Source organism: Monodon monoceros, unplaced genomic scaffold, assembly GCF_005190385.1.
Source record: "Monodon monoceros isolate NGI ecotype Baffin Bay Population unplaced genomic scaffold, NGI_Narwhal_1 Super_Scaffold_3, whole genome shotgun sequence".
NCBI lineage: Eukaryota > Metazoa > Chordata > Mammalia > Artiodactyla > Monodontidae > Monodon > Monodon monoceros.
In genome coordinates, this window is record NW_021703780.1 from 83,574,059 (window position 1) to 83,598,797 (window position 24,739).

Below are 24,739 nucleotides of genomic sequence, written 5' to 3' on the forward strand. Positions count from 1 at the left end.
CACAAACAGACTTTAGCAGTAACACAGTATTTCATTGGCTGAAAGAAAGAAAGGAAAGAAAGAAAGAAAGAAAGACCTGAAAGTCTTCGCTGTGAACCTTGTTAGGAATTAAGAAGAGGTCTAAAGAAGGGAAGCAAAAAAAAAAAAAATTCTTAACCACCATCCTGCATTGGCCAAAGCAATGAAAGCCGTGAACTTCCCAAATGTACTTCAGCAGATGAATGGATTTTTCAAAGGAGAAAAATATCACCCCACATGAAAAGTTAACACATTTATTGACCACACTCTTAGCCCATATTTCACAACATAATGGTAATCTTGCTGAATTCTGTACAATCCTATTATAGATCACTTAGCATTTACCATAGCATTTAAAGCAGCCAGGCTTCTGGGTTGGAATGCACTGGGTGGGGGGGGAGGGGCGGGGTATAAAATTCTATGTGTTGGTCTGAACCTTACACTATCTAGAAGTAAACTCTGTCTTCCCTCTGTGGCTCTCAAGTCGCAGCACTATGGAGCAGAATCGTCCCTTGTGGGTGGCTCACGGGAGAGATGGATACCTAGCCTACCCGGGGGTGGGACAGGCTCCCAAGTATACATCTGTGTGCTTGAGGGAACGGCACATGCTCACGATACACATACAAATACACACAGTGATACATATGAATGTATATAGGAAGACATATATAAATATGTACATGAATATGTATACAAATATGAATATGTATAGGTATGTGTCTGAAGCATGGCATACAAATCTGTCATCTTCAATGTGCAGAAAGGGTTTTCTTTATCTCATGAGGCTGATTTATTTCCTGGTCGCCTTCTCCAGCCACTCTTTCTTCTCCCCTCCCTCCCCCCTCACTAAACGTACCAGTCTGCCTCTCTGTACTCACTCCCTTGGCTTCAGGTGTCCATCTTCAGCCCAACTACCTTCCCAGCCTTGTGTTCAATGTGTATTTCATCGTCTTCCAGTAAGATTCCACCTGAGACTGACACCTGCACCTAAAACGACATCCAAACCTCGGCCTGCCCTCTCTCATCTTCTGGGAATAAGAGTGGGGAACACCCACCCGATTCTCCAATCGTCCATCTCTTTCACACCAAGTCCAGCCAATGAAACTTCAAAGGTGTTTTTACCCCTCTGTCTTCTCCTTCCCAATCTCTTCAACAACCCTACTGAAGACTCTGACTGTGGCTCTTCAGAAACATCACCATTTCCTCCAATTGGGGCTCCTCACTATAGTCTGTAAAATGATGACAGATGAACCATTCTGCAGCCCAGCTCTGACTGAGCGATCGATTCCTGTGCTCATAGAAACCCTGGTCATGCCCACTGGCTGTGCCATTAGGGTCTTCAAAAGGCTGGTCCTTGAGTCACAGAACCAGTTTGAAACCCTGGCTCCATCTCACGACTTTGTACCCGTGGTAAGACGGCTTAGCCTTTCCAAGACTCAATCTCATCTGTATGGTAAACTGTGGATAATAATAGCGTCCCCTTCCTTGGACGCTTGTAAGAAGGAAAACATAACAAACTGTAAATCACTATGCTTGATGTCTTGCCTATAGCAAATGCTGTCTGCTATTATTAATACTAATTTAACGTTACTGAATAAATTCCTTGCTTCTTAACCCAAATCTGAAGTCCTCTACGGTCACGTGTCAGCTACCTACCAACTCATTTTCTCTCTTCTCCTTTACAAACTCTGTGTCTCGGCCAAAGGGAATTATTTGTTGGTCTCCTCAAGTACCAAGCTTTTTGGTCTTTGCTGTGTATCCACTCTGTTTCCAAGAGCCAGGACACCATCTCTCTTCCCCTAACCCAAATAACTAAAGTTCACATTTTCAGCAAGCTGTAGCTTAAATTCTCCAGGGGGGTAAAGAAATACCTCGTTTCTCTTAGCACTTTTTCCCTAAGTACAGCATTTGAATATGAACTTTTGTTTTCTCAGAATTGCCTATGGCAATTTTAAACACCTATTGAGCTAAGAGGATGAAGGAGTCAAACGACCTTCTCACGCACACTATGGGGCATCATGCATCTCGTGTAACACTAAAGTCAAAAGCTGGCTTAATAACTTCATCACCATAAACTCCTCTCTCTACTGCTAGTTAGTAAACATACAACCTTTTCTTGGTTAATTTAATACTGCTATAATTGGAATAATTAGTGATTTTATGTGTAAAATTTCTAAAATTATATTTCTTTTCTCCTCCCATTATAAGTAAGAATTTTAAATGCTTTAATAAGCCACCATAAGAACAAGTTTTAGCTGTCAGTGGAACCACTTCATAACTAAAGAACTTAACATTGTCCGTAATCTGTCTCTTTGAATTCACATTGTTTGTTCCACAGAAGTGTATAAACTTCTTCTGGTGGAGTATGAACAAATGTATACCAATTCTTAAACGTGACCTGTGTGCATCTGTGATTATTACACATTATAAGCTCAATAACCACACCCGTGTCATCTTCAAATGGTATTTTTTAAGGACCCATATGTTCACGATGCATGACGAAAACAAAGCTGCTCTTCAATCCAGCTTCTATTTATTTCAGCGTCTAATGCTCGTAAGAGAATGGGTGGTTCTCTGTTATTGAAAAAGTTTGTAACTGTCAAAACAAGAAACTGACTTAGTTATAGTCAGAGACTTACAATGCCAGTACCAAACCAATGCCAGAGCATACAGTAAAAAGAAAAACACTGTCAATTTTTCCGCCTGAAAGTCTGTTTCTCTGCATTGCCTATATATCCAGCCAATTCAAAAGGGAGGAAAAGTAAAAATCCTTTGCTGTCATGTAGCCAATACAGCCAGTGGATTTCCTTTGCTAACTTTATTTTTTGAATGTCCTGTAGACTCATCGTAAATCATTTCCAATCTAATTCTCCTGCTTCCCAATTTTAACTGTCGGCCTTATTTAAAGAATTGCCTCTATATTTAACAGATTCCATATCCATTCTGAGAGCTAGTAAGCTAAAAAAGAGTGTGTTGTTCTAAAATGCATCTTTAGACTGCCTGACTTTTTAAGCAGCTTAAATGTTTTGCTGTTGATGAAGTGATGCACGTCGCAATTGTCTTCCCTAGTAGTGATTTGCGAACTACATATACAACTTTCCAGTAATAAAGAAGATCGCAGTTCAGTGCATGTTCGACGGCTCTCCCTTCTGGGTTTCAGATGAAGTGTTTTTAAAAATGTGTAGTCTCTAAGTCCATCCCGAACATGTAGCACTTCATCAACAACAAAAACATAAGTGTTTAGCAGAACACAACTGCAAGTTTTCCTTTTTTATTAAGATACATAACGCTGCTACTTTTCTTTTTAACCAGTAGACTATCATGCCTTTTTTAAAATTAAAAATTAAATAAAGTTTCTCAAAGCACAAGGTAACAACTGACACTTAGATGCTTTGAAGGGTCCTCCAGGGAGAAAAGGGAAGGAGAAAAAAAAAAGTGGTGGCAGTTACAACAAATTAACAACATATAATAAAAATGCCATAAACACGCGGCATACATAATAAATCTAATCAAGTCTACAAAACGGGCAGATAAAAATGATTAACTGCCACTATCCTTGAAAAGAAAAGAAAAATTCTGTCCCCTGTTATTCATCACAGCTAACGTTCTGACCCTAAATCTAACATGTAGATTGAATGATCTTTATACTAACACACCATACCAAGGAGAAAGGCCTTCTCACTTCCTATTTTGTTTTCTGAGAAATCAGGAAAAAACACGTTAGGGGCGCTTTTTAAACAAAGGTGTGGCTTTTGGAGATGTTAATAAAGCTTCTCAGAGTCTTCACCTCTATCCATAGAAAGAGAAATAACAATAAAACCACCAGTCTCTATGTTCTGATAGGACAAAAATACTACCTACCTGGAGGCAACATTCAGCCATTTTTTTTTTCTTTTTACTGACTGACTTGCCTTCGTTTCCTGATTCTGATACGTTACCAATTTAGCGAGGCCTCCAGCCAATGAGGAATATGCATGCTAAATCTGTAAGGTGTGGGTATAAATTTCTCCTAAAGGAAATATAGGAAAATCGACGCTTGCCTAAAAAAAGGTAGATTCTCTCCCGTAACAAAGACCTGGATAACTTCCTTGAGAGAGGCACAGGAGTTCCTGTTGACAAAAACTATCACCTTGACAGGCAACAGGTCTGAGTCTGCTTTGCTCTCACAGTTAAGATTCTCCAGACAAAACCACTGTGACAAGAAGGGTTACCTAAAGCAAGGATTAACACTGACATGTAAAAAAAATAAAAAATAAAGTTTGGAAAAACAAACAAAAAAAAGCTGAAGAGGTTCAAATGAACAAACTCTACTTGTTCCTCAAAGGAAAAACAAAGAGCTTTCAGAAACAACTCCTCTGAGAGATGTAACAGAATATCAGTAAATTATAACAATTAAAAACCATTAAAGATAGAATAATTGAGAATACCTGTTTGGGTAACAATGACTTTTTTGAATTCCTTTTAACAGAGGGTCTATTTTTAATCACTCTTTTTGCAAAATCTTGCATAATTTAACAATAATTGCCGATTTTTAGTTTTGATACATCCACAGGAACGTAAAGTAAAAACCATAAATTATATACTAACTCCAGCTGTTAAATTTTGGCATTTTGTCTTTAAAAAAAAAAAAAAAAAAGTTCAAAAATCTGTTTCCTTAAACCAAGGAAATGTGGGAAAAGGCCATCCTGCCAGTGGAAACCTTCAGCAGCAGAAAGCTCACGCTGCGGTTTCTTGCCGAGGCAGCAAACCCCACTGAAAGAGAAGTTGCCGCCAACTCAAATACTGTTTGCTTTCACACCCAAGAACAAACTGTGTGCACGGCGAAGGCATCCGAAGGGCTGGGAGCAGTTGGAGAGGACTGAGGAAAGGTAACAGTGGTGTCAGAGCTACTGTAAACTGGTTCTCGCTTTTCTATCAGCAAGTTAGCATCCCAGAAAACAGCGTGGCCCGGCAGCCCAACGTCAGTACCTACTGTAATTCAAAACCTGCTTTTTCCAAGTCAACAAGCCAAGGGACTTTTCAGAAAGAGAAGGGAAAAAAAAAAAAAAAATCACCCAGGCAAATGAAACACAGACTCCTTCGGTGTGATTCGAAGGGCTAGTGAAATGCCGGTTTAAATGGAGTACTGAGAAATTTCCCTATCTCAGTGCAACATGTAACCCAAGCTTTCTTTGTAAGCAGGAAATGCAAAGGAAGTGTTTACTACAGCCTTGTAAACCAAAGGCAGAAAGCTCTGCCAAAGCAAACGTCAATATTGCAAGGGTTCTGCTGCTCCAAAGACCCTCCAAGTTCCCTTTGTGCCCTGAAGGATGGGTGTCACTAGAGACGCGGCAGGGGGAGTCGGGAATTCTATAGGAAGAGCAAACAGCCCAAGCCTCCAAAAAGCAAAAGGTTTATCCCATGATGACTTTCTCTTCTAGTTTCAAGTAAACAAAGGCCAACTTCTTGTTGGGATGGCTCTGTTTGAGCCCCAAAATAAAAATGGTCAAATAAGAAAATCTGTTTCTCTCCTTTCCCCTTACAGCTTTGAAATAATACTTTAAACTGTTGCGCAGTTAGTTAAAATGGTCAATTTCATGTGACACCTATTTTACAATAAATTACCATGCAGCGCCATGGAGGTGGGAAGAAAAGTCCTCCATCTGAGACAAACAAGTTGTGAAATCCTGCCTCCCATGCTCACTTCCAGCATCAAACACAGTTCATCATTTTAAGAAAGAATCCTTTTCAAGGTGTACAATTATATTGTTTCTTCAAAAACCCCTACTTTATTTTACCTAAGTCCCTCCTTCCCCCAAATACTATGACTTAAAACAGCTCTCAAAAATGTCAACGCGGGCTTCCCTGGTGGCGCAGTGGTTGAGAGTCCGCCTGCCGGTGCAGGGGACACGGGTTCGTGCCCCGGTCCGGGAAGATCCCGCATGCCGCGGAGCGGCTGGGCCCGTGAGCCATGGCCGCTGAGCCTGCGCGTCCGGAGCCTGTGCTCCGCAACGGGAGAGGCCACAACAGTGAGAGGCCCGCGTACCGCAAAAAAAGAAATGTCATGGGCCCGAAACATGTACATAAAGGAAATGGTGAATCTGTATGAATGGAAGATCTACATATTCCCCACCTATAAAAATAAAGTTTACCCAGGGCAAAAATATCACATATTTCCAATTCCAGGTTGGACCTCATAAGGTTTCAATATTAAGAGTCAGCTTTATTGACTTCCTCCAGTTTAAAATTAGAAACCTTTTTCTTACTGTCTTAACCACCCATTGCCCTCACCACAAAAAGTTTGATGGTTTAGACACAGGTTGAAAAAAAAAAGAAAAAAATCCATCCAACTAAACAAAGACCGCCTTTCTTCCCAAATAAAAAGGAGTGTAAGAATTTGCCAACTGTTCCCCCAAGACACAATCCTACAGCAAATTCTCCTTGCCTCCAGGATGACTGATGTGATGGCGTTCCCTTCTTTCATCACTCCCTACCTTGTCTGGTCGCTGGTGAAAACCAGGAAGCCACAGACACACACTTCGGTCTTTTGCTTGTACAGGCCTCAATTCTCCAATGCCAGCTTGCTGCCAATGTCCTTGTAGCCAATGGTAAACAGGCCACAGGGTTCAGGTTAACTGCAGAGCGTTACCACGCTGAACATCTGGTCATGAATGAACGGATTGCCCACTAGCTCTCAGCATTGGGCAGCTGATGAAAAATTCAACGTGTTCCTTGTTGGCACAGTTGTTTTGGAGAATTCTCTAGAGCTTCCTGAATTATATTAAGAAAATTTCACTGCAGCAATCTATATCTGTGAGAACAGCTGGTGTTGAAAGGGATCTGCTGCTCTCTCCCTGTGCTGGGGGACCTCGTGTTGCATGAGGACACTTTTACTACATTTGTCCTTGAAAACTTAGCCTTCGCTCTGAGGTACTGGGTAGAACAAACGGCAGCTAAGGCAGCTCCCGGCTGCTGGATTCCACACAAACGAACCTCTTAATTCAGGGTGAAAAATCTATCACCCAGCTAAGAGGACACTGAGATCCAAAGAGTACATTATATAGACCTGTCTCAGAAAATACAGCCAAACGATCATCAACCCTATTGCTGAGCTCTGAAATCAGGATGGTCCCAACACCACTGCATATTTTCTGAAGATTTCCAGTATAAAATAATAGTCCTTTGCAAAACCCCACGAGACACAATGTATCCAGACATTAGTTTTTCATCACATGACTGATTTTAAACTTAGCAAAGCCTTTTATTAAACCTAAGGGTGACACAGTTAGAGCAAATCAAATGTAATACGTGACATTATGCTCAGCATGGGGAAAAAGTCACATTGACAGAGTGTCCATTGAAGCTTAAGAAAAGAAATTCTCTAAAAATATAACAGTGGCGTTTAAAGAAATTAACTTGTTAATGGATATATGTGATATATTATTATTCTTTTGGGTTGAAAAAAAAGGAAGTGGTAAACTTAAGTCAAGCTAAATTTAGGCTATTATCTATGCAGCATAAATTTCACTTCTGTGTATAAATGCTAACTTGCATATTTCTCCATGGTAACTAAACTATGATTAAAACAACAGTGAAACCAGCCTTTAAAGCCACCTGTTTAACTAGGAACAACCTAATTTACAAAAATACTTAAACTTTGGAAATTTCATGGGCATCTATATCATGCTTTTCCCAGAAGAAAGCTCCATGAACATATAATTGCAATGTACTTGGCCTAGGTCACAATCATTCTTTTTTTAACTAGTGTAATTTTTTCATGTACTGTTCACTCTAACCTAAGTGGTATTTAAGATTATAAAGAATAAGACTCTAATAACTCTTTCCAAAAACGAAGTTATTTTACCACTTGGGAGGGATTAATTTACCTAGAAAGTATCTTCACATTTTACAAAAAGAACTAATGAAAGAAGTGAGAAAATTCCAAACTGAAATGACTATTTGAGATGGCAAGCCACATTCAAACTAATTTTTTTTCCCACTGAGATAGCCTTGTAATTTACTACTGAAGAAATGGGCTATTTTATTGGTGAAATTAAAGAAGTAATTATAATATGTCCAAGAATAGTAAAAATGTAGGTATAAGCAATATTTTCTTATTTAATTATAAAACAAAAGTAGATGTGAATGTGAATCATTTTGAAACCTTCGAATTAAATTTAGAATTTAAACCCTGAAAACCCCTTGAAGTCGAAACATAATCATAATAGGTCAGGTTTGGTGTGAAATTCATGACTCACATTCGTGACACATATTCAGAAATGCTTCATACTAAAACTTTATTATAATCAAAAATTGATCCTCAGTTTTTCTGTCTCCTGGTCTTTACATGATGTAATGTCTAAGGCCACATTTCACACTGTTAAGTAATGATGACTGTATAAGACTCGTGATAAAAAAAAACTCATAAAATGTCACAATTTATAATTTTATGTATACTTGCCTCTCTAGTATCATGTACATTTGCACAGTGGATGCTAATTAGGTAACAATGGTGTTACTATAATGTCTATAAAACCTGCCTTTAAAACCAAATTCTGTTAAAAATAGTCTTTTCAAGCTGACATAGCCCATTTCCAGGGTCATATTTAAAATAATTAGCGCCATCGCTAGTAAGTGTTCTAATAAAACTTGAAAGTGATTTCTAAGCAGAATGCAAAATTCTCTAAAACTTAACAATAAAGTCTTCCAGTAATCTGAGATAATCTTTCCAAGGAGTGTCTATGAAATCAAAGAAGATTTTAAAACTCAAATTTCCTGGGGCCATTTACATGGCTCCTGAGAACGAATCTTGGGGAATTGGACCGATGGAGTCTGTTATCCTATCTGATTCTTTGACATATACAAATGTCCTGCTGGGCAGAGCAAGAGATTCTGAGAAGGAAACAGAGACAAAAGCCAACTCCTTTATCAAATATGTCAACTACGTAGACCAAATTTCCACAAGAATTACCAGCTCCCAAGGAACAGCATGTAAACTGCTCATATCCGCAAGCCCAAATCCAAGGCGATCAGCAGTTATTTTTGGAGTGATGGGATTTTTGTTTTTTAAGAACTCTGGAGAGTCCCCTTTAAAGGCAAGTTCTTTAAAACTACACGTTAACCCTTCTTTTTAAGCTTTCCCAGATTTCAAACTCAGTCCAGCCAAGAGACATGAAATCTAGGAGACAAAATTCCATAGATGGTGGGCATTTGTTCTAATACCCCAGGCCTTAAAATAGAAGGTCAAAAAGTTACCTACGAGTGTGAACCAGTACCTGGGAACCATTTAAGGAATAAGGAAACTACTGCTATATCTATCAAGAATGTACCTGTTAGGTTGCTCCGTATGTAATACAAAATCTTTTTAATGGATAGAAAAATGCATTTTTTATAATTAAGAAAATAAGGTATTTTTAGTAGGTAAGGTGATCAAATGAAGGGTTATCAATAATAATACCTATCTAGTATGATTTCGCATTTGTCAAGTAGTTGCCACAAGCCCTAAGTCATTAATTCGTTACACCAAGCTTGCGTCAAAGGCATCATCAGTCTTAATGGATGAAAAGACTCGTCAGGGAACCGAAACAGCTCATCCCAGCAGAGTTGAGACTTGTCTTGGGACTCTAATTTAGTGCTCATTTCAGCGCTACGCCTCTTAATTAGAGAACTGAAGTGGATAAATCCAGGTAAGATCCATTCTCCCCTTGGCGAACACCTGGAGACTGCTCCACTGACTGAATTATTCAGCTTGCGCCTGAACAGATTCCTGGTTCCCTTTTAGCTTGAAAATAATAGCCGGAGCACTAAAGCTCAGGGAGCACATGACTGTCTTACCGAGTCCAGGATCAGATCCCAAGTAATTCTCCTGCCCAACCAATTTCTCCTCTCCATCCTACACACCTCATTCCAGCCACACTGGTCTTCTTTCTCTTCCTCCAACCCACCAAGCTCATGGCACCTCAGGGTCTGAGCACTGGTTGTTCCTAAATCTAGAATGTGTATCTTCCAACCTTCTCCCGGCTACCTCCGTCCTGCCATTCAAACTTCAGCTCACATGTCGCCTCCTGCGATTAGCTTTTCCGGTCTACCTCCTCCAAAGTGGCCCGGAGGCACTCTTATTCTATCATCTCGGTTTCTAGCTCTACCCAGCACTTTTATCTGGTACTGTTCTATATTGTGTTTAATATCTGACCCAACTAGAATATCAGCCACACAACTGCAAGCTTCTTGATGGTGCCGTGAACAGCTATGTACCCGGTCCTTAAACACCGTCTCGCAGTCTTACAGATAATCTGTTCGATCCATGAATGGATCATATCCCACATCATTATCAGTCCCCAATAATGCAGCCTCTCTCCCTAAGACCACAAGTCCCTTTGACATGGCCAATGTTTTACAAATTTCCTGGATGAATGGGGGAGGGCGAGGTTACTTATGAATTACTTAGCTGCTTCAAAATGTGTTCTAAATGCTCTGCAGAAAAGAGACTGGTTCCTTTAATTATATGCTGAGTTTAGTTATAGAAATCCTTTTGTGTTTTTTTTTGTTTTGTTTTTGTTTGTTTTTGCGGTACGCAGGCCTCTCACTGCTGTGGCCTCTCCCGTTGCCGAGCACAGGCTCCGGAGGCGCAGGCTCAGCGGCCGTGGCTCACGGGCCCAGCCGCTCTGCGGCATGTGGGATCTTCCCGGACCGGGGCACGGACCCGTGTCCCCTGCATCGGCAGGCGGACTCTTAACCACTGCGCCACCAGGGAAGCCCCTTTTGTGTTAATTAATCATTCGAATAAAGGAGGAAGCATAGAGGAGAGGGAGCAGCCTGGGCTTCAGTTAGGAAAAGGGAGTGAGCAGAGCTGAGTCAAGTCTTCCCTTGAACTCCAGTGCCAGGATACCCAGAACCTTGATTGCTGGCATGTCACAGCATCAAAGCACGGTGAGAATCGTGCAACTTCAATGGAGCAGCAACCACAAACAGCAGGAAGCTCACCAAGTGTCACGTGTGACCAGAAATGCGGTGCCCAATGATCCCACGAGTACCTAGCAGGGACGGAGTGCTGCCCCCGAGCCAGGCATCTGGGAAGCTTGTTCTACCCACCACCTCGATTAATCCTCACCTCAAGCCTAGGAGGTAGGCACACTACCATCAACCCCTTTTTGTAAATGAGGAAGCTGGGCCTGGAAAGTTTTGAGCCAGTACTTGAAGCCACAAGTCTGAGTCAAAGCCAAAGTTCTTATCCCATTTGCTTGTGTCCTGTGAGTTCAGGCTTCCCACCAAGCACTCAACGAAGCCTTTAGAAGCCGTATGGCCAGGTGAGATCAGGCTTGAGGCAACCTGCCTTCAGATAACACAAACGCTGGCAGGGTAAGGAAAGTCACATGTAACTACAACGAGAGGGAGAACACATACCCATGGGCAGGACCAGCTACTTAATTTGAAGGGCCCAGTGCAAAGGGAAAACATGCGGCCCCTCGTTCAAAATTATTAAGAATTTCAAGATGGCAGCAGCAGAGGATCAAAGCGAGCGCCGGGCCCCTGAGCACAGCGCGAGGGGGGCGGGCGGCCCTGGAGGGAACCCCGGTTCTCCGTGTCTCGTTTCTTTAAAACGTTACTCCCTGCATTTCAGTTGTATTCATCTCTTTATAAAGTCCAATACTATGTGAGTCATAAAGGACATATATAACATTTTAAGTGGAAGAGAGAGTGTCAAGGGGCGGAGGGAGAAAGCATGTGCATTTTTCTGACTGTTCTTTAAATTGTCCAAGGGTCAGGTATGAGCCATCAAGTGGCAGTCCCTGGAATTGCATGGTCCGTCCCAGGAGGCAGAAGTCAATTTGGAAGGGAGCGGACTTAACTGGGTTCTAAGGCTCCAAACGTGAAGGGGATGGCAAGCGGGGCATCTAAACTGCTCCATTAATTATGTGGACACGCGTTTATAGTTTGGGAAAGTTTTAACTGCATGGATTTGCTAGTGTTCTCCGAGTGATATCCTGAATTGTAGGCTATTGTCCATGTGGTTCTTTTGAGTCATTCTACAAATAACTTCCCGAATGTACATCACGTGCCAGGTCAAGTGACCCGCCCAGGGACACAATGCCGGCCTCTGTGGAAGTGACAGGCCGGACACTGGCGAATAAATACACGTGGAATCATAAACTATGGTAAGAGCTACCAAGTCTGTGGAACCGTGAGAGAAAGCAAGAAGAGGGACTTGGGGTTTCCATTGACAGGAGGACGGGGCAGGTCACAGTGTTATGAACACCACACCAAAGCTCTCACTGGCCTCAGAGTTAATCTAAGAAACTTGAGGTCCTCAGCTTCAACTATATAAAGTGATTTCGCTATCCACCCTGGAAGAGAGTTCCCAGTAGAGCTCCAGGCTCCATACGATGCAGAACCAATCCTACAGTGTCACTCTCCATATAAGATTGTACAGGAAAGTGAAGGGTGGGGGAGGAAGGAGGGGGAAGGAAGGACAGGAAGAAAAGCGATCCGTACCTTCAGACCAGGGAATGGCTTTAAAATAGAACCATTTTCTTTTTTCCTCTTTCCTCTTTCCAAAAGCTCAAAAAAAAACCCTCTTCGGACCACTCACAGCTTCCATCACTCCAGGGTCTTAACATTATTTTAACAGAGCTTTGTGTGCGCAAATAATACTAAAACCAGAAATTGTGCCCCTTCCTTAGGAGCACCTCTCTAATCTAACTGTATATATGTCAAGTCTATGTGTACAATATATATGTCAACAGTGCTGAAGTAATATCTTGTCCCCACTTGCTGCTGATTTCTTTGAATTCTCATATTAACCTCTCTCTCACTCTCTGTGTCTTTTTTAACAGTGCTGGGATTTTCCCTCTTTGAAACTTGACAGAAACGTAAGATATTTCAGTTCTCGCTATGAGGCACTAAGCGAACTGAAAATCTTGCCAGCACTCCAAGTCTCATTAGTTTCCTTTAAACACCTACTTGGCGGGTGTAAGCTAATGTGAACCGTTCTCACCCTGTTTAAATTCCAACTTAAAACCTGTACACAACAATAAAACATGTGGCTCATTTGTCATGCTTCCATGAGCAACGGTGTCACTCACACCAAGAACCACAGGCTGGGTGTGCAGAGCGATTTCATTCCTATTTCCCATCACTCAATTGAGCCTTGTGTAGAAAAGCTTTTAACAACCACATCTGGCCTTTAATAAATCATTGCACTTTGTCTTCCTGCCAAAACTCCTCCTTTATCTAACTTACATCTCCATGATAAGATCGGAAATCACGCATTATGGTGGTGACAAACAACCGTAATTATGTCATTAGTAGCCATTTAGTCTACAAAGGTGCTCAAAGAGGAAAGGGAATGTACAATAAGAAATACAGGATAATACATTGATCATAGTTGTAATCCGCTTTTCCTTCATGACTGTAAAAAGCTGGCATAATTCTTGGGCACAGCAGGCAGTAACGGCAAACCACTCTATGAACTATGCAGCTATTTTATTCCCCTATCTACTTAAAAATAAAAAAGCATTTAATAGCTTGATCGAGACATGAAAGTTATTTGTGATGACTCGCTGATTATAATATTTATTTTTCCACTTTCGTAGAGTGACTTTTTGTGTTAGGAAAGAAACTTGAGTTATTTGGGTTGAGAAAATGTAGCAGACACACACGTACTATGCGTGCGTCTGTGTGTGTATACACTTTGGTATACACCTGTGGGCACATATTATGTACTGTGCATAGCATACGTACACATATACTTCATATACGTAGGTATTGTGCACGTGTACAAACACATTATAGCTATGTATGTGTTGTACACATACACACACTTGTATAGGAGTCCAGCAACTTCACAATGTAATACACTCTCTAAGGACCCCAAGTCATGAAGGAAAAAACGACCAAAGAGAGATTTAAGAAAATGTGGCATTTATTTTGATTCCCACCATTTCTCCCACTGTGCGGTTTAGGTGCAAGAAATCCCAGCAGGTTTTAAAATAAGTAACTATATGGGTATTCCTAAGTTCTAAAACCCTGTGTGTTTCTCCAATGTCAATAAAAATCAGATGCCTGATTCTGCACAGACCAGAGCTCTACCATCCACCGAGGCTGAAGCACTAGTAGTAAGAGGGAGGGGAGAGAAAGGAGGTGTGGGGTAAAACCTTTGACATCCGCAGCCTACCAAGACTGAACGCGATGAGATGAAAAGTCCCCTCCTACCGCTCCTCCACGCTTGAAATGCATCTACCTGAGATATGTAAGTCAAATGGATCAGAAGGCCACGTGGTCAGACTTTAGCAAGAGCAAAGTCATTTTATACAAAACCTCAGTCAGCCACTTCAACCTCTGCACTTCTTACAAACCTTCATTTCACTGTCAAATCTCTACGTGTGACAAGCTTTGAATCAAGTCATTTAGAAATTTCCCTGTTCGTTAATTCAACAACTACCTAGAAAATGTCTACTGTGTTCCACATCGATCTGTTAATCCACGGCTTGGGTCATAATTGTTGGGATTCTTTTATATGGTAAGCTCTCGGTTTTCACCTTGCAGTTGGCAGTGCATGTCTTCCTGGGAGGGTGGGAGGCTGAGGTTGTTTTTTAAAAAAAAACTTTTTGGCAGGCAAGTGAAATATGATGTTTATGTCTCTAATACGGGGGTAAATCTTGTGGATATCACCAGCTGGCTGATTCAACTCAGGACTGGCAGAAATGCACTGAAACTGTTTATTTCAAAATGGTAATAAACCATCTAAAAACCAGGTATTTAACTGGATTGGGTGTTCATAAAGTACAGTCTTTTCTGTTTTGTTAATTTACAGATAATTATTGTTTCATGCTTACTTTCACCTGAAGACAAAACCTCGGGTTTTCAAAAGATACTTGGGAAGTAACGAAAGCTACATTTTTTCCTCAGAAGTTCTGTTAAGAAAAGAACAAACTCCCATACCCACGCTACACATTGTGTAAGATGTAGACACCCCCATTTTTCAACCTACTGGAGGAGGAATTAGAAAGTAACCACTGCAGGCAAAAACAGAGAGTAAAATTACAATAATAAACAGAGGATTTTAAGAGAACACATAAAGGGGAGGGAAGTCTAAAACCAAAGAGCCTTCAGCCAAATTTACCTACAAGCTATCGGCTTGATTTTCTCTTCATCAGTCTAAGGTCTAAGGATGTCTTTTAGTGCCAGAGTCCTCCCTACCGCTACTCAAAAACCTCTGATATTTAGAAGATTTTTTTTCCCTAAGAAAAGCTTATCTGGAACTCACATGCTTCTTTAGTTACATATGAAAGAAACGGCACTCACATCAACATTATCTTTATTTATCAACTCCCCTGCACACTGCCCCGTGGGTACTAGCAGTTCAAAAGTTCAAAAAGGTTTTTGAAAACAAACCAAGATAGAAAACAGGCACCAATGCCTATTTGGAACTTACATTCTCCTGACTTCTAGCATTCTCTAGATGATGGATCAAGAGGAATGATAAAAGATAGAGAGGGAAGCGGCTGCCAGGGGAGGGTATCAGCTGGTGTGGATGGCATTCCTCAAACTGCCTGAAAAATTCATCTTCTCCCCACAAGCTGCCAGGGCTCAGCACGGGACTGATCTACCTAACACACCTCAGGACAAGAAGGAGAGGCAGAGAGCCTCCTTCACGCCAAAATTCTTCCTCCCTTTTATTCTTCCATTTTTCTTCTCTTTTATTGTATTTTTGTGTGCTGTTGCTTCGAACATTCCTCTCGGGGGTTCTGTTAGCCTCTTGAAAGTGATGGCTGAGAAAGCTTCAAAAATAAGCCTGTGATGGTTCAACCTTTGCTGGGCATCTTTAAGTATCACTGCTCTCTTGCTGGATTAATTGGTTGACACCTTCCTTCTCTAAACCATGTTCCTACCTGTAACAGAAGATGAGGCTCTTGCTGGTCAATCAATCGAGTGGGCTATTTCTCTTCAAATGGATGATATCAATGGACACAATACAATGCAAATCATCTGTTATAAAAGATCAATACTAGGGACCTGAGCAGACCATTATAACCTCCCCTTGAGGGCACCAATACAGTCCAGCTGAAATGTGCAGTTCTTGTGAGGACAGGGCTATCCTCTTCCACTTCCTCACCAAACTACAGAGTTTTTGAGGGAAGGAACGACTCATTAACATCATCCTCAGCTTGGGGTGATGGCAAGTTCTGAACTGGGGAGCACTACACCTTACTAAGTGCAACGAATTGTCCCAGTAACTCTACTTCTGGGTATTTACTCGAAACTCTCGTACACGCCAAAAATGTTTACGGCAGTAAAAATAAAGTTATAAAAGTTCATCAGCATTGGAATGAAGAAGCACAATTCACTGTCAATTGACAGAATACCATGCAGACTTTCAGCAGGGTAAGCTAGATCTATACATATTATCACCGTATCTTTCTCAAAATCAAGGTAGAATAAGAAAGCATGGGCTTCCCTGGGGGTGCAGTGGTTGAGAGTCCGCCTGCCGATGCAGGGGACGCGGGTTCGTGCCCTGGTCCGGGAAGATCCCACATGCCGCGGAGCGGCTGCGCCCCGTGAGCCATGGCCGCTGAGCCTGCGCATCCAGAGCCTGTGCTCCGCAACGGGAGAGGCCACAACAGTGAGAGGCCCGCGTACCACAAAAAAAAGAAAAAAAAAAGAATCGAATAAGAAAGCATGAAGGAGTTAGGATACAATACATTTTGATGCTAAACGTATAAACTAAACACTCTCAAAAAACGCTAGGTTTTTTGAGTTATAAGTACATATTATAAGTACATGTATAAGTACATGTATAAGAATGGAATGGAATGAGGCACCCCAAACTCCTGATGGAATGTGCTTCCGAGGAATGGGAAGAGGAACAGTTAAAGAGGATCTTGCTACAGCTGAAATGTTTTATTCCTTTTAAATAGATCTACAAGCAAGCAGGATAAAATGTCAACGATTGTCTTTCAAGCTGGAGAGAATACAGGTGACTGCTCATCTTTGTGCTTTCCTCTGACGTTTACATGTCCTGGGCTCCGCCTCCAGCCCCCTGTCGATTTAATTCTGAAAATGGTTTGAAAATCATTCAATCAATTAGGGTGTCTTCTTACATACACTTGGCCAAGCATATTCTTCATCAGATAAGAGATTTTACAAGCAAAGATCAGTTTGTCCAAGAGAAAGTCTAGTTTGGGGGATTTGCTGGGAGGTTTTGTTTTGGTGGAAATGTCATAACCCAAAGTATCTGGAAATTGGGAATAAAGAAGTTGGACCTCTTCAAATTCACAAAACCCTAGCATATTCACATGTGGTTGACCATAAGCTGATCTTCTCAGGTCCAGTTGGGGTGAGGACAAAAAGCTTGCCTGGGGACTTCCCTGGTGGTCCAGTGGTTAAGAATCCACCTTCCAATGCAGGGGATGCGGGCTTGATCCCTGATCGGGAACTAAGATCCCATATGCCACAGAGCAGCTAAGCCTGCGTACCACAACTACTGAGCCCGTGCGCTCTGGAACCCACACGCCACAACTAGAGAGAAGCCCACACACCGCAACGAAGAGCCCACGCACTGCAACAAAAGATCCTGCACGCTGCAACTAAGACCTGACGCAGCCCAATAAGTAAATAATTTTTTTTTTTTTTTTTTAAAAAGCTCGCCTTGACCTCCAAACTGGAGACAGCTTTCAAAAGAAATACGTGGCTCCCCACCGAATGCTTGCGGGTCAATGGCTGCTGAAAGGCGATGAAAGTAAGGGCCACACAAAAACAAGGGCACCGTTTCAAGGTCGGGACTGGGATTAGACAGGGGTTACTGACGTGATATACATATGCCCCACCTTTAAGACCCATGGAATGACAGAATTCCGAACACAACCAAACTGCCTAATCCAAATGGATGCTCCGTGCAGGAAAAAGAGTTTAAGATGATCAAAGTCAATTTCACTATTTGCTTTCAATATTTTGACACCCATGACAAGAGACCTTGTATTTTCCAAAACCAATGAGACTTAGAGCAATGGCCTACAGTTAATTAATTACCTCAAAGGAAGGGAACGATGAGGGCACCCCCATGTGTTGGGTGATTTCTTTGGGACACTGGACTTGGCTGTTGCTAATATTGTTACCTTGTTCCCCAAGAACCACAGGGTCAAAGCGCAGGTTTTCTGAGTGACACCTGACCAGGTTTCTAAAACTGTTGTACAAAGACCTTTAAGTACAGAAAGAAACATAATTGTTGACTTTAAATATACAGGCAAAACTCATGGTAAATAACAATAATTTGCTTGGAATATTGTTCCATGCAGCATTTCACAGAAATCCAGCATACAATTTGCGAGAAAGTGCAGGCAAATTAATTGTATACTTTCACCTTTTCTTCTCAACTCATGTACGAGAAGAATAATATTTTACCCCACGCAGAGAAGCCCCATACACCACATATGGTTTTCAAAAGGACCTAATCAATAGTATCAACTGAACCTGAGATTAGGTTAGATGGCAGACAGAGGCAAACAGCCTGTAACTGTTAAGAAGCATCATTCCCATGGCTTTCAACGTCCTGTGCCTTGACGGCAGGCAACAGGGCAATACGGTTTATCGTGCGGAGACTGAACCCGGTGCAAAGTGCCACTCCCAGCCAGAGGGCTGACGCTGGAAATGAGTTTTGAAATACCTCTCAAGGCAAGAGCCTGCCGCCACCAGCTTCCAAGATCCTCCACTTCTGCCCAGCAAGCAAGCCTTACACAGAGGTCTGCCCAGGGGCCAGCAGACACAGCCCCCAACCCACAGTGAGACTCGGGTTCAAGACCAGGCTCCTGGGCGGCTTTCCTGTGCCACTGTGGAAGAGTTGCTTAACTGTTCTGATCCTCCGTGGCATGGATCTACTAATGGACGGGACCTCAGAGTGCAGCTCTGAACACAAGGCATGTAGGTCAACCAGATGCTGTGCCTACTCTTAGCTCATAGGGGATCTAGCTCCGTGCACCTAAATCATCATCAGGCAGTCACACGAGCCATGCCATAGACGCACGGCCCTTCCACATGTCAGGATCCTACAACCTGACGGACAAGTTCCCAGCATCCCCATGTCACAGGTGGGGAATCTGAAACTAAGAGTAACCTGTTCACACACCCAGTGGGTCCAAGGCTGATGCTGAATAGGAAGCTAGGTTTATCTGAGACCAGAGCGTATCCCCTAAACCAGCATTCCACCTTCCTGGTTGCACATCTGAGTCACTGGGAGAGCTTGCAAAACTCCCATGCCCAGGCCACCCTCCAGACCAATTAAACTGAATTTTCTGGGGTCCGGGACCCAGGCATCAGCATTTTTAAAGCTCTCCCGGTGATTCTCACATGCAGCCATGTTTGGGAACCACTGCTCCAGTCACAGTCCAACACCAGGCATATGGTCCTTCTTTGATGTGTTAGTTTCCTCTTGCTGCCGTAGCAAATTACCATAAACTTAGGGACTGAAAATATACACATTTATAGTCTTAACAGATCTGGAGGTCAGAAGTCCAAAACGGGTCTCACCAGGCTAAGATGAGGATGTTGACAGGGCCGTGTCCCTCCTGGAGGCTCTAGGAAAAAATCTATTTCCTTGCTTGCTTTTTCCAGCTTCTAGAGGCTGCCCTCATTCCTTGGCATGTGGTTCCTTCCCTCATTTTCAAAGCCAGCAACACTGGGCAGGGCCTCCTCCCACAGCCATCCCTTTGGTTCTTTCCCTTTAATCTCCCGCTTCTGATTTTAAGGACCCTGTAATTACATAGGGTCCACTGTGATAATCCCGGATAATCTCCCCACATTCAAGGTCAGGTGATTAGCAACCTTAATTCCATCTGCAAATCTAATTCCCCTTTGCCATATAATGTATTCCCGGGCGCGAGGGATCCGGACGCAGACATCTTCAGGGGGGCATTATTCTGCCTACCACACATGACATTTCTGCCTCTGGGCCAGGATCATGGTTAAAGGGATACATTCTAAAGGTGACCTGAAAGTGGGTCTCCGTATATGAGCCTCCTGCTTGCTTAATAGTCTTACAGGGAATATTTTACTTGACCCTGCATCTTAGGTACCCAGTAGAGTGGCTGGAGTACAAAAGGTGCTCAAGCGATGCTCGTGGAAGAAAAGAAAGGATCTTGCATTTCTCCCGCCAAAGCATTTTATATCAGATACGCTCTCAAGTTTAATAAGGAAAGAGATAACCAGAGTGGTTTCTAATTGGATATTCACATGAGAAATTTCTGCTTGATTCTAAATGCAGCAACTCCACTCCGCTCCTGTACTAGGAGCTACACGCCACCCATTCCTCCAGCACACAGAAGCCTGCATCTAATTTTACAAGAGCTTGGAAATAATATGCCCTCGAACTTGAATTTTCTTTGCCAGTGGCCACCACAGAAACAAATTGCTTTCAGAAGGGTGTTTTTCACTGGGTTTGTGTACTGGGTTGTTTTTCTGAGGGGGCGGGGAGAAATAAGGGGCACATTTTTTTTTTTTTTTAAATCATGCTTCTAATCCTTAAAATGACTAAAATAGTTTCATCCTTTCATAACCTGTCATCACGCATGTTTCTCTAAAATTAAACACATATGGCTCAAGCCAGAGTTACATTATGCACCATATTATGTAATTATCTTTTCAATTTATTACTCCTCAAAATAGAAAAAGATTAGCCTGTGTTTCTTAAGTCTGAGTAAACATATGGCCTGAAGATTGTAAATGACATCCTACCTTTAAAAGTTGTTCCAAGACTAAACAACACACAATATTCTGCCCACAAAGGCCATGTGTGATAACAGGGTTGTAAGATACAGAAGACACGTACGTGTGTGCGTGTGCGTGTGTACATATATATGTATCTATGTATATAGATACATCTTCTTGCTTTCTGGCCGTTTCTTTGATGTCGTGAAATATTCCTGCTGGCAGACTGTAAACAGCACAAGAATAACTGCATTTCAGCATTTCCTATTAGCGTCAGTGAACTTGGGTCCTGTTTAATCCGTAAGGAATAGGTCGCCAGTGATCTGGGTGTTCCTACAAGAATTATCTGTCTCCATACAATTCAGGAACTTTGTGCCCGCTTCCCTGGCAGCCTGTATACATCCATTCTCCATGTTACCCGGTGATTTAAGACCTCCTCTGAGACCCGCTGCTTGCTCACTGTCCTTTTCTTCCTGGTCAGGAAAGGCAGCACTCGAGCAGGCATGCTCACAGCTGCCAACGACCCCCTTACCGACAACCACCTTCAGCGTTATTCCGAGGCTCCCAGCAGTGTGCGGTGGAATTCTGACGCCGTCCCTATTATCAAAACCTTTCTTGGGGTGGGGGGGGGTGGCAACTTGAAGACTTTCAATTTGCAACAGGCAGAAATTTTTGCATAGGGCTGCCAAGCAGAAAGGAAATATTTCGGAGACAATTCATACTCAAATCAGTTAAATTGTTTATTCCATGCTGAGGGATATCAGAAATGAAATGCTGTGAGTGGGTTTCGGAGGCCTTTATGCTCTCCTTAACTAGAAAGGATGGTTTAAAATTTTTTTAAAAAAAGTAATAATCTGGCAAGTTGAAAACTAGCGAATCAGGCTTTCACAAAGCCGTTACCATACGTGCACTCACAAGGGTTTTAAAATATACACTTTGCTACGAATGTCCAGCAAGAAATTGTGGATTTCAGAAGAAGTTTCCTGGAGAAAATACAATTTCCAGTGGATTGATACTGACAACTGGTAATGGTGTTGCAAAGTCAATGTGAAGAATTTAGCATGTGAAGACATTTTATTGACTACTGTGAAACCTTTTAGGTGAGAGATAAAAACAGTTCAAGGATATTTTACTCTGTCGTGATGGAACAGTTACCCATTTTCAAATCGTACAGGCAATCCTTTTTATTTGCTCTAATGGGTAACCAGAGACAGGGAGACCAGATTCTCATCCTCTCCTAACCACGGCACGGTAGAACATATAGAAACTTAGTTTCCAGTATCTAGGGTAAGACTATAGCCCACTAAAAATAAATCACACAGTTGGCTACAAAAGGATGTATCTTAGAGGCAGAATCACTGAACAAATCTTTTAGGCTACATTCCATGTTGACTGAATCTTTGGAACCAGAAGTGCCACTTTTAAATTATCTGGCACCTTCTCGTTTAATACAGATTGACACTGATATTCCCCAGAGAAATGGATGATAGTCCAATCAAGAAGAAATATGTAAGTGCAGGTTAATATAAATGGTAGGCTTTTTTTTTAATGACTAGGCCCTCACCAAGGGCCTTTGCACTTGCTGTTCTCCTCCTGAAATGCTCTTCTCCCCAGATTTCCGTATGGCCCCCTCGGGTCTCACTGTCCTTTTCTTTCTTAATGTAAAAACTGTACATCTCTCACTCACACTCCCCATTTCCTGACCCAGATTTGCTTTCTCTACATCACTTACCACCATGAAACACATCATACACTTATTCCGTTTCCGTCTTCTCTACTAGGATGAAAGCACCCTAAGACCAGGGAATGGTTCTGTCCACTGCTGTATACCCAATGTGTGAAACAGGACCTGGAATGTAGCTGACACTGAAATATTTACTGAGGGAAAAAAGGAACAAGCGAATGAATGAATGTACCAATACAACAGCCTTTACGTCACCTTCAGCAGGCACTAGGCCAAGAAGCACGCTAATCCATCTACAGTAGCACAATTATACTTAGGCTCACCTATCATTTCAATGGAGAGGGGCCGGGGTCTGAGTTAATTCCCTTAAAAGAAAGGGATCTCAGGCTATCCTGAAATGAATAATAAGAAAAATGAAAACAAAGACCTTGAAAAAGCAATACAATCCAGTAGTTAGGTGCTTTAACTCTGGGGTCAGAATGCCTGGGTTCAAGTCTCACTTTCTCTAGAAAAAACTGTGTAGCACCAGCAGGGATCCTCACCTCTCTAAGCCTCGGCTCCCATGGCTGTAACAGATGGCCAGTAACAGGCCTTCACCACTCAGAGTTTTAGGGAGGATACAATTAGGGACTTAAAATAAGCACCATGTCAGGCACATAATAAGGCTCACTAATTATACCCATAAGTGATTCTCCTTTTCAAAAACGCAAATAATTAGGAGGTTAGAAAGATCTGGAGATACCGTTGATCTTCTGATACTTCATTTTCTACAAATGTTTAAAAAACAGGAAAAGTTTGTTTCGCTCTCTGAGATATTTATAGCGCTTATAAATTTTAGGGTGGATTATTACTTTTACGTCTCAAAATTTTTTTCAATTCCAAGAAATTACAGTGTGCTTCCTCTTGTAGCTTCTATTTTTTCCTGATGTTATTTTACTCAGAAGAGGTGCTGCCTTCTTTATTCAACCAAAGATGCATCCGGGTGGTTGTGTACCCAAAAATTACTTTGCGTGCTTTTAAAACTGCCCACACACCTAATCATGTTTTGCATATACTCCCAAAGGAATTATCAAACAAATGCCCAACGCTGCTATAACACATGTTAAGACATTTCCCCAAATGTAGACTTTTGTGCTTCTTCAGTCTTGGAGGAATGCATCACGGAAAACTCAGGACTTCAACTAGAATATGCTTTGTTCCCTGACATCTTACCTTTCCAAAGCTGAACTACACATCTTCTTTCTGTCCTCTGCATAAAAAAGCAATAAATGTATTTTTCCCAGGATGAACATCTTTGGTACAATTTTTCCCAAGGGCTGGCATCTGTGTATTTTCTCACCTGCTGCTGATGCTGAAAGTCAGCTGGAGGTACATACTGATCCTTACCACGTGCAGCCTCATATACGTAACAGGGAGGACAACCGGCCTTTTACTCCAAGAGAGGCAGGGTTATGAGGGCTTGCTTTAGAGGCTCCATGGTTTGATGTGTATGAAGACATAATAGAATTGATATCCTATTGGACGGGTACCACATGATGTAAAATAATTTTTTTAAATTCACAGAATTTAAGAATAGGTGCTTACAGGCTTCCCTGGTGGCGCAGTGGTTGAGAGTCCGCCTGCCGATGCAGGGGACACGGGTTCATGCCCCGGTCCGGGAAGATCCCACATGCCGCGGAGCGGCTGGGACCGTGAGCCATGGCCGCTGAGCCTGCGCGTCCGGAGCCTGTGCTCCGCGACGGGAGAGACCACAGCGGTCAGAGGCCCGCGTATCGCAAAAAAAAAAAAAAAAAAAAAAAAGAATAGGTGCTTACATCTTAACACAATACAATGTACGAGATTTCTACAAATTTGCAACCCCTGCCCCATTTATTTATATTTTATGAATCTGCTCCAGGTCCCCCTCCAGAGGAGACATACCTGTCCTGGAATTACAGGAGAGGTTGAATGACCTTTTTACCATATTTTCTGACCACTTGATGCTGGTGGGTGGCAGGCAAAGCCTCTTAAAGAGAATGGCCCCCAAAGAAGGAGAATCGATTAGGGTCTCCTCCAAAATGGCTGAGCAAACGAGCACTAGCTTATAAGTGAAGGGAACCTCAGTTCCAATACTGCCTCCGCCACTCACAGCCGTGATCCTGGGCCAGTCATTCCATCTCGTTCGATTTCTCGTGGATCATCTAAGGGAGGGGGGAACAGGGGTCGAAATATCCAGCTCACTGATTGAGAGGTGGGATAACATTCATCAGAATGCCCAACACTGTGACTGGTATGTAAAGCCCAAATTCTCAAAACTGACCATGAATAAATACTCTTATTCCTAGAGAGAGTAGAAGTGCTTCAATATAGAGCAGTCAGCCT

General features: G+C 42.2%; 1 protein-coding gene across 4 annotated transcripts in view; it reads right to left on the minus strand.

Annotated features, from left to right (window-relative positions):
- Nucleotides 1-24,739, minus strand: part of FOXP1 (forkhead box P1) — a 598,636-nt gene that overhangs the window by 401,869 nt on the left and 172,028 nt on the right. The gene's annotated exons all lie outside the window — the stretch shown is intronic.